The sequence below is a fragment of the Cynocephalus volans genome, chromosome 13, assembly GCF_027409185.1.
Source record: "Cynocephalus volans isolate mCynVol1 chromosome 13, mCynVol1.pri, whole genome shotgun sequence".
NCBI classification, from domain to species: domain Eukaryota; kingdom Metazoa; phylum Chordata; class Mammalia; order Dermoptera; family Cynocephalidae; genus Cynocephalus; species Cynocephalus volans.
This window is the reverse complement of record NC_084472.1, coordinates 62,633,699-62,643,838: the sequence shown is the minus strand read 5'-3', so window position 1 is coordinate 62,643,838 and position 10,140 is coordinate 62,633,699.

Genomic DNA, 10,140 nt, shown 5'->3' with positions numbered 1-10,140 from the left:
TGTACCTAGAGTGATGTATCAAGTTTCTGTCAACTAGGTAACTACTGAAATGTATGTAGACAGGGTTGTGCATGTACCAAGAGCTGATTGATTTTACAAAATTAAGCATTACTTGGAGAAATGTGCTGGGAAAGATTTAAATTTCACAGTCCCTACATTCTTGAAACTCCTTCATAAGTTCTTGTACAAATATCTTTAAAATGAAATTTGACTTCTCTTTCTACACAGTGAGATGGGAGAGTGGACCTGGAGTTGGTGCTGTTGTTACTGAAACTGATCAAAATATTTTAGATAAGCGATTCATTGTCATCGAAACTGTTTTTGAATTGAACAGGGGTATTGTTGTAGACAGAATACTGGCAACTCAAAGATGTCTACAACCTAATTCCTGGAACCTGTGATTATGTTAGGTGATATGGCACAGGGAAATTAAGGCTGATATTCAACTGACCTTAAAGTAAAGAGATTATCTTCAGTTATCCAGGAAGAATCTTTAAAAGTGTAAAAGAAAATCAGAAGAGTCAGAGAGGTGGCAGTATCAGAAGGACTTGCCTGATGTTGTTGGCTTTGGAGTTGGAGGAAGGGGTCACAAGCCAAGAAAAGCAGTTGATCTTTAGAATATGGAAAAGGCAAAGAAACATTCTTTCTTAGAGCCTCCAGAAAGGAATGCAGCCCTGCCAACACCTCGATCTTAGCCCAGTGATGATATTGACATCTGATCTACAGAACTGTAAGATAATACATGAATGTTGTTTTAAGCCACTAAATACATGGTAATTTGTCACGGCAGCTATAGAAAACAAGTAGGTGGGTACCCAGAGAAAAGATGGTAATCTGCTTGAGAAATGATGAACTTAATATAATCTATAGCACAAGATATGTTAACAATACAACTTCATCATCTTTGTTTATATATGATATATGAATAAAAACAATCCAAGAGATGTGACAATTATCAAGTTACCAACTTTTAGTCTAAAGAGGAATGCCTCTGATTTTGAAATTGTGTATATCCATTGTGTTAATTTCTGCAGAACATTTTTTGGATTAAACACACTAAAGGCCAACAGAAATTACTATTTCTAATGCAATACCCTACATCAGTTGACGTGTTAAAGTAGACAATAGAGCATAGCTGGAGGCCAAAACTATTTTTTCAATGGACATGGTCTTAAGTTTTCTTTTCTAAAGTACAATTTTGTTTGAAAATGAGTTACTGTTTTTCGTGAGAAGAATGAAAACTTTAATTCAGACATTATTAGGTCACACTAAATGTTATAAAACTAGTGAGACCAGTTCTTTTTGTCAATGAAAAAATAGTGGAACAAAAACAGAAGCAAATATAACATTGGCATTTTGTTTATGTAGAATGAAAACATATTTATTGGTAACATTTTGATTTGCTTAACTGTGATTGTAATTTAAAAAAAACAATAATTACTTTTGGCCCATGTCAACATCTGTACCCAGGAAAAGCTTTTCAAATGATTTAATTGAGTTGGTCAATAAATTGATGGGGATAGTACCATGGAAGTAAAAGTAGTGTGTTCATTTTTACTACATTTCAGGCTTTTACATCCTATGACCTATTTAAGGAAGTTAGTATATTGACAGGAGATTTTGTCTTCCATGCACTCACAGTGCACACTTTTAAGAAAAACAAAACTAAAGGTTGAAAAGTTTATGAAATAGATTTTTAAAGATCTTTAAGATTTTCTTGAGTTTGTATGTCAGATTAATTTCTTAGGTAAGATAGCTTGTTTGCCCACATTTGAACTACTTTGCCTATCTAAAATTTAAATTTACCCAGGAAAAAGGGTGATTGCATGCTGTTTTATCTCATCATCTCAGTTTGAAGAATGTGCTTTTTTTTATCTTGCATATACTATCACTCAAACTCCAAATAGATATTGGCTTAGCTGAAAAAAATAATTTAAAAATGTGGGAGAGTATGCAACAAAAATATGTATGTAAGTTCACCAAAGACACACAGGAAAGATTTTTCAAAGCAGCAATATTTTTAATAAATAAAAACTGCAAATTCCCTTATTTATATCCTTCTATAGTGACTAGATAAATTGAAGTATATATGCAGTAAAATAGTATGACAGCAGTGAAAATTAACTGCAACAACATTTAACAATCTGGGTAAATCTTTAAAAAATTGAGTGAAACAATGCAGAAATCAGAGATAACATACTGTGTAACTTCATTTATATGATTTTCAAAGCAGCATAACCAATCTGAGTGTTAGAAATTAGGTTCCATTTGGGAGAGAGCTGCAAGAATGGGCATCTGAAATGGTGGTAATATTCCACTTGTGAAAACTAGTTACCCAAATGTATTTTTTTGTATTGCAAAAACTTTGAAAATCTAACTGAACATTTATATTTTGTTCATTTTTCTGTAAGTATGTTTTAAAGAACTAATAGGAGAGAATTCTGTTATTTGCTTTTGTAAACTTTGTTTATGATTAAATCATTTATTAAAATATTATTTAAAGTTTATAAATCATAATGACTTCATTGAAAGCCATTAATTGATATCTTCTAAGTCAGATAAATATATGGCAATGTTAGAAACTGCATTTATTTTCAAGGCAGGTGGTCATCCCAGTATGATGATAGTTTTTGGAGGTAATGAGAGAAGGAAAGAGATACTAAACGGGGCCGGGGAAACTTATTGAGAAGCATTGAACAATTTAGAATTTTCCAGAAAAAAATGTGCAGCATTCTGTATTACTTCTGAGTAACTCCGTTGTCTCTTTCTAATGTACCACAATTGCTGCCCATTAGGTTTTTGCGTAGCTGTGTTTGCTAGGAGTGGTTACTTTCTATATCCTGTCATAGCCAAACCCTAAGATCATGGGGAGCGATTAGCAAGCAACTTTTCTTACAGTAAGTTTACTGTGTGTAGTAACAGTATGTATTCCATTGTAGCTATTAAATATTCATCTTTTTCTATTTTGCTGTAGTGAAAACATTGGTATATGAGAAAAACAATTATTTTATTCATGTTTAATATAATTTTAAAGGGTGTTTTTCATGTCATTTAAATATATGCCAACGAATACTTGTTTTCGAAGAAAATTGGGAATGGAGAAACACATCTGAGATTTTAGACACCATCACGTAAAGTTTAGCATTTCCAATGTTCTGAAAATTAGAATTCTACCAGTTAGTCTTTTCCCATTTTAGTCAAATTAGATCAGGCATAAATTTCCCTTTGTATCCATTGTTTAGATCTGAACTTTTTTACCACCCCCAAATCTAATATCCCTCTCACATTAAAGTCTTTCAAATATTTGAAGACATTTAAACTTTCTTTTCCATGTTATAATTTACTAGTCCATCAACCAGTGTTCTTTGTTTTGAGTTTTTTGATTGTTTGTTTTAAATAGTCAATTACTTTTCTCTTAGTTGATTTTTACGTGCATTGTATAAAAAGCTTCCGTGATAGTCATAAATCTGTGTATTCACTTGTGCTCTTTTCTATTTATTAATCATATCTCTCACTGAAAAATTCATGCCTTTAAACACCAAGCTCAAATATTTCCTTCTTCTAATAAAAGATCTGTGCTTATTTTCCCAGTCAGATTTGGTTGCTAGCTCTGCTTTCCCATTTTCTTTCCATAAAAATACACCACTCATATAATGATATTCATCATTTATATGTAATTAATTTTGACATGTTTTCCTCCTGCTTATAATGAAATTTCAAGTGCCTTGAAAATATTAGGTTCTTAATAAATGTTTGTTTATGATTGCCATAATTAATAGATGTTTATGAAGCACACTCCTTCTTTTCTCAATGTGTGTATGAATTAGTAACCAAGAACTAAAGCAATATTACAAGTATTGAAAGTTTAAGGCTATGTTTCAGTTGTTCCAATTCTAACACTTATAGATGAACCATTTACTTTTTCACTCTGAGTACTTGTCACTGTGGTCATTAAGAACAGTAGGTTGAATTCCATAGGAAAATCAATCAAAACTGTAGATCTTAGTTTTTAATACTTTTTTTACACTAAAATAGATTCTTTGTTATAAATTAAGATATTTAAACAATCAAGAACTTTCTGATTATCAATTATTTTTTTTTTCAGAATGGCTTGCAGGCTAATTCAAAACTATAGTATTAATTTTCATCCAGAAAGTGAGAAAACTTGTATGATTTGAGTGGGAACTGCCTTTTAGAAACCTTTTAAAAATGATTTTGCATTTTTATGGGATTTATGTATGCAAGGAGACAAAATGGGGGAAATATGTCTATAATAACCTGGAAAAAGCTGAAACATAGGAGGTTTCAGACAAATGCCAAACTCTCCAGAAGTAAGTTAATTATTAAGATCAACTTTTCTATTTTCACTCTCAAACATATGTACCATATAGAATGAAAACAAGGGGAAAAAAAATTGACAGGATCTTTATACTCATTAAATGCAATGATCTCATCTCTGTTACAAATGCTATAATATTCCTTTACTATTGCTGGCCTGTACTTTTTTTTCTGAAGATTTTTATTTGGATTTAAGATTTACCATAAGCAAAACCAAGCAACTAGCTAGTTGTTTTTAACATATCGCAAAATGTATTTCTTGGAGAGTGACATCTCCAAGATGGCAGGAAGAAAGAATTGCCAGCATTGCTTCTCCCCACAGCAGATCTATTGGAAACAAAAACGGCCATCATAAAATAACTAGAACTCAGGGGAACTGGAGGAGGTGAAGGCATGGAAGGCCAAGGCAAAAAGGATGAGAAATAAACCCAATCAGTCAAAGCCTCAGCCACTCGCTGGGCTGCTGTGGCACACCACACAAAGCACCTATCAGCCCATGGTGATGGCAGAGCTGCAGCAACACCCTTTGAATGAAGATATGTGGAATCTGCAGCTGAAAAAGATGCCGTGGCCCCTGGCAAAAATAAAAGAAAACAAAGACCAATTCAGAGTGCATCATCTCATCTCCTGGGCCAGCAAATCTACCCACAAGCTTCCACTGGGCCTGCATAGGAGAGAGAAGCTGAAGCTGGTGAGAGGAAGGAATCACCTAGAGGCTGGTGATTCTTCTGAATGGACTCATGCAGGGCCTGCTGCAGGGTAAATGTTTGGAGTGCTGGGGGGCTGATCCACCAGGGGAGCTTTGGGGAGCAACACTGGCAGTTGTTCTTCCTTCCATTCAGCATGGACAGCATATTCTGGAGACCAATGAGTGTGGTAGAACTATAGGGGACGTAGTGTGCAGGAAAAACCCAGTCCCAAATTTTTCACACAGCCCAGTTGTGTTTATGGGGTCCCCATATGACCAGGAAGTGACTAGAAGATCAACAAATAAAATCCAGTCCCACAAAAAGTTTTCCCCAGTCTGAAAAACAACAATAAAGCAGCAATTTAGCTCAGGCACAGAACTAAAGTTATGGTCTTTGCAGGAAGTTCTCCCCAATCCAGTGATGAACCACAGGACAGCAAATTAGTTTGAGTCTGGTACCTAAGTGATGGTGGTTGCTATTAATCCACCACAGAATGTAGAAAAAACACAGACCAGAGACAAAGTGCTGATAGTTAGCATTAAAGGGCTAACACCACTAAAGAACACCTAAGAACCTGGGAAAGGTAGCAATTTTTCAAATGTACAAGCATCAATATAAAGACACAAAAATTGAGACAGAACAGAGAAATACTATACCACAAATGTAACCAGCAAAGCACCAGCAATGGATCCAGAAGAACAGTGGTATTATGAAATGTCTTACAGAGAATTTAGTATAATCCTCTTAAAAATGATCAGGGAGTCACATGAAAATACAGATAGAAAATTAAATGACATTTGGAAAACTATCCAGGAGCAGAATGAGAAATTTGAGAAAGCAATGGAATTAATCAAAAAATAAAATAAAAATTGTAAAAATAAAGAGTATATTATCTGAACTGAAAAACTCAATAGAAAGCTCCAACAGCAGACTTAGCCAAACAGAGAAAAAAATCAGGGAATCTGAAGATAGAAATTATGAAATTATACAACAGAAGCAAAAAGAAAAAAGAATGAGGAAAAATGAAGTGGAACTACAGCAAATATGGGACTCCCTCATGTTAAATAATTTCTGCATAATGACATAACCAAAGGAGAGGAAAAAAAGATATAAAAAGAATATTCAAGAAAGTAAAAACCGAAAATTTCCCAATTATGAAGAAAGATGACAGAATTCAGGTACAGGAAGCTCAGTTGTTGCCAGTAAAACTGAATGCAAAAAGGAACATCCCAAGGCACATGATCATAAAATTATTAAAATTCAATGACAAAAAAACCCCCTGAAAACAGCAGATAAAAGAAACATATAACATTCAATGGAGCCTCAATAAGTCTCTCAGCAGATTTCTCAATAGAAACCCTACAGGCCAGAAGAGAATGGGACAATATATTCAAAGCTTGACTGTCAGCCGAGAATTCTATGTCCAGCAAAGCTAACCTTCAAATATGAAGAAGAAATAAAATCTTTCCCAGACAAAAAAAAAAAAAAAAACTTTGAGGGAATTCATCCATATTTGATTTGCCTTACAAGAAATGCTATTTATAGAATCAGTCTGAAAAAGGATGATGCTAAAGTGTAACAAGAAAAAAAATTGAAAGTACATAACTTGCTGGTAAAGTAAGTATAAAGACAATCTCAGAATTATTCAATCTTGCAAGGATGGCAAATATAAACCACTTATTTCTTAGTATAAAAACTAAAGGGCAAACCTAACAAGATAATAACAAATGCAGCAAGCTATAAGAGATAGGCAAATCAATGTGTAACTTGAAACAACAAAATGTCAAAAAGTGGAGGAAATGATTTAAATGAATAGAGTTGGCTTTGGTTTTTTTTCTTTTATCTTAGCTTTCAAAACTAAGTTGTTATTAGGTTAAAACCATCTGTTATAATTAAAACATTTCTTTTGAGAGCCTCTTGGTAACTATAACACAAAAACTTGAAAGAGGGAAGTGTATGGCAATAAATGCCTGCATCAAAAAAGTAGAGAGCCTTCAAATAAACAACTTAACTTATACTTCAAGGAACTAGAAAAAGAACAAACCAACCTCCAAATTAATAGAATGAGATAAATAGCAAATATCAGAGCAGAAATAAATGAATTGAGATTAAAAATATTACAAAATATCAATGAAACTAACATTGGTTTTCAAAAAGATAAACAAAATAGAGAAATCTTTAGCTGGAATAAGGAAGAAAAGAAGAAAGAAGACTGAAATAAATAAAAATCAGAAATGAAAAAGGAGACATTACAACAGATACTTCAGATAGACCAAGGATCATAAGAGACTATTACAAATGACTATATGCTAATAAAACCTGGAAGGAATGGATACATTCCTGGACACATAGAACTTGCCAAGGTTGAATGCAAGGATGGTTTGAAATATGCAGATCAGTAAATATGATACTCCACAACAATAGAATGGAGAAAATAAATCATATGATCATTTGATCATTTTAACAGATGCATAAAAAACATTTGATAAAATACAAAACCTACTCAGGATAAAAAAAAAAAAGCACTCAATAAATTAGGTATAAAAGGAATGTACCTCAACACAATAAAAGTCAAATATAACACACCCACAGCTAATATCATACTGAACAAAAAAAGTCAAAGGCTTTTCCTGTAAAATCTGGAAGATGAAAAGGATACCCACTTTCCCACTCTTCTTCAACACAATACTGGAAGTTCTAGCCAGCACAATAAGGCAAGAGAAACCAATCAAAACCATCCAAATTGGAAAGGAGGAGTCAAACTATCACTATGTCATAGGTGACATAATTATATACATAGAAAACCCTCAGGAGTTCACCTAAAAAAAACTACTACAACTAATAAATGAATTCAGTAAAGTAACAGGAAACAAAATCAATGCACAAAAATCAATAGTGTTCCTATACACCAAAACCAAAATATCTGAAAAAGAAATAAAAGAAAAAAGAAAAAGCCAAGTATGATCCTATTTAAAATAGTTACCAAGAAAAGAAATACTTAGGAGTAAATTGAACAAAGGAGATGAAAGACCTCTACAATGAAACTATAAAACATTGGTGAAAGTGAGAGACCCCTGGAGTAGGCGGTCAGTCGGTCTGGAGACCCTCCCAAGGAACAGCGAGACCACGAGGACGGATGCAAATAGCAAGAGGTTTATTGATCACACGGGTACCCGGGCGACTCAGTCTTTCAGAAGACTGGCGCGCCGAGTGGAATTTCTGGGCTCCTTTTATAGCAAAAAGCGCGGGTACAGAAGCGAGAAGCAAGGTAATTGGTTAGTTTAAATCAAGCCAGGGGTGAACTTCGGTCAAGTGGGAGTCCTTGAAACAGCTGAGGGGCACTCTTGAAACTTTAACTGACTTGTCTATTTCTGGGAACTATCCGCCCTTTGCCTCGGGCCGGGGCCCAGGTGCATAACCACAGATATCCTGTTTGACTCTGTTCCCCTTGTTTCTTAACTTGACTTTTTGGCTGTATTTTCCCTATACTGCGGCTAGCTTGAAAAGAAAAAAGAAAAACACTTCCTTCATTCCCCCATTTTTTCTTGTGGATCGCTCTAATCTTAGAGCGGAATTAAAGGTTATCTTCGTCATCTAAGGTTTGGTATTTTTGTCTAAGGACCAGAATTTTAACTGCACTTACCCTATCATTGATGAATTGGACTAGTCTATTGATGACGCAGGGCCCAAGGGTGAACAACAGAAGGAGGAGTAATAGGGGCCCGGCGATGGTTGACAGTAGGGTGGTCAACCAAGGGGAGTTATTTGATCTGGTTATAAGCATTTTCATAGTTTGAGTCAGGAGGCCTGACTCTTTTAGAGGCCGGTGCATCAATTTCTGGAATATCCCAAGCCTCGAGACCCGCCGCCAGGGCACATATATCAGGGGTAAGGGAGGGCCACCAAGTCCAAAGGGGGTGGACTTCTGTCTTGAACCAGACAACCTTTCCAGTTTGGGACAGTACCTGCCAGGTGAGGGTGTTGGGCTGGTTAGGGTTATTACTTGGTAGGCTTGCTCCGCCGCCGCCGAATGCGCAACTTAAGAGGATTATCAGTCCTCTCCAGCTCCCAGGATTCATCTGGTACGGAGGGTGGCGCAGGCTTGAGGTGGGAAGCATGTACCCAGGCTGCAATGCCGTCTACTTTTACCGCTGTTGGTGTGGTCAGTAGCACCAGGTACGGGCCTTTCCACCGAGGCTCAAGGCTGCCGGTCCGATGGCGCCTAACAAGCACTTGGTCTCCGACCTGGAACGGATGAGGGATGGCCACGGCACCTGGCTCGTATACCTCCTTGATCTGGTCCCAGATCTGGGTTTTTACAACTTCTAAAGCCTTTAAATGAGTGAATAAGACAGGAAAGAAATTATCATCAGGACCCAACGTCTCTCCAAACCCAAGTATAGGGGGCGGTCCCCCATAGAGAATTTCATAGGGAGTTAGACCAAACCGGCCAGGGGTGTTCCTGGCTCTGAGCAGCGCTAAAGGAAGGAGAGCCACCCAATCTTTTCCACCGGTCTCTAAGGCTAATTTAGTCAAGGTCTCTTTGATTGTCCTGTTCATTCTCTCTACCTGTCCTGAGCTCTGGGGTCTATACGCACAATGTAATTTCCAATTTATCCCCAGTTGTGTGGCCAGTCCCTGACTTACCTGAGCAACAAAGGCTGGGCCATTGTCTGACCCGAGTACCTTAGGGATCCCGAAGCGGGGCAGAATTTCTTTTAATATCTTTTTGCAGACGGTCAGGGCCGTTTCAGTCTTAGTAGGAAAAGCTTCTACCCATCCAGAGAAGGTATCTATAAATACCAGCAGATACCTGTTTCCATACCGACCAGGCTTTATCTCTGTGAAGTCTACTTCCCAGTATACGCCGGGTCGATCTCCTCGTTGTCTTTTTCCGGTCTCTCGGTAGGTTGCGACCGCATTAGTCATGGCACAAGCCTGACACTGACTGGCGACTTCGCGAACTGCAGACGAGAGGTTTGGGATGAGGAGGCTGGTGCGGTTTATCAATTGGAGAAGTTTTGCTGGTCCCAAGTGTGTCAGCCGGTGTAGCCGTTGAATGAATTCTTTTCCCTGGTCAGGGGTGAGTTCTCCTAGCTTGGCCTTTGTCTGG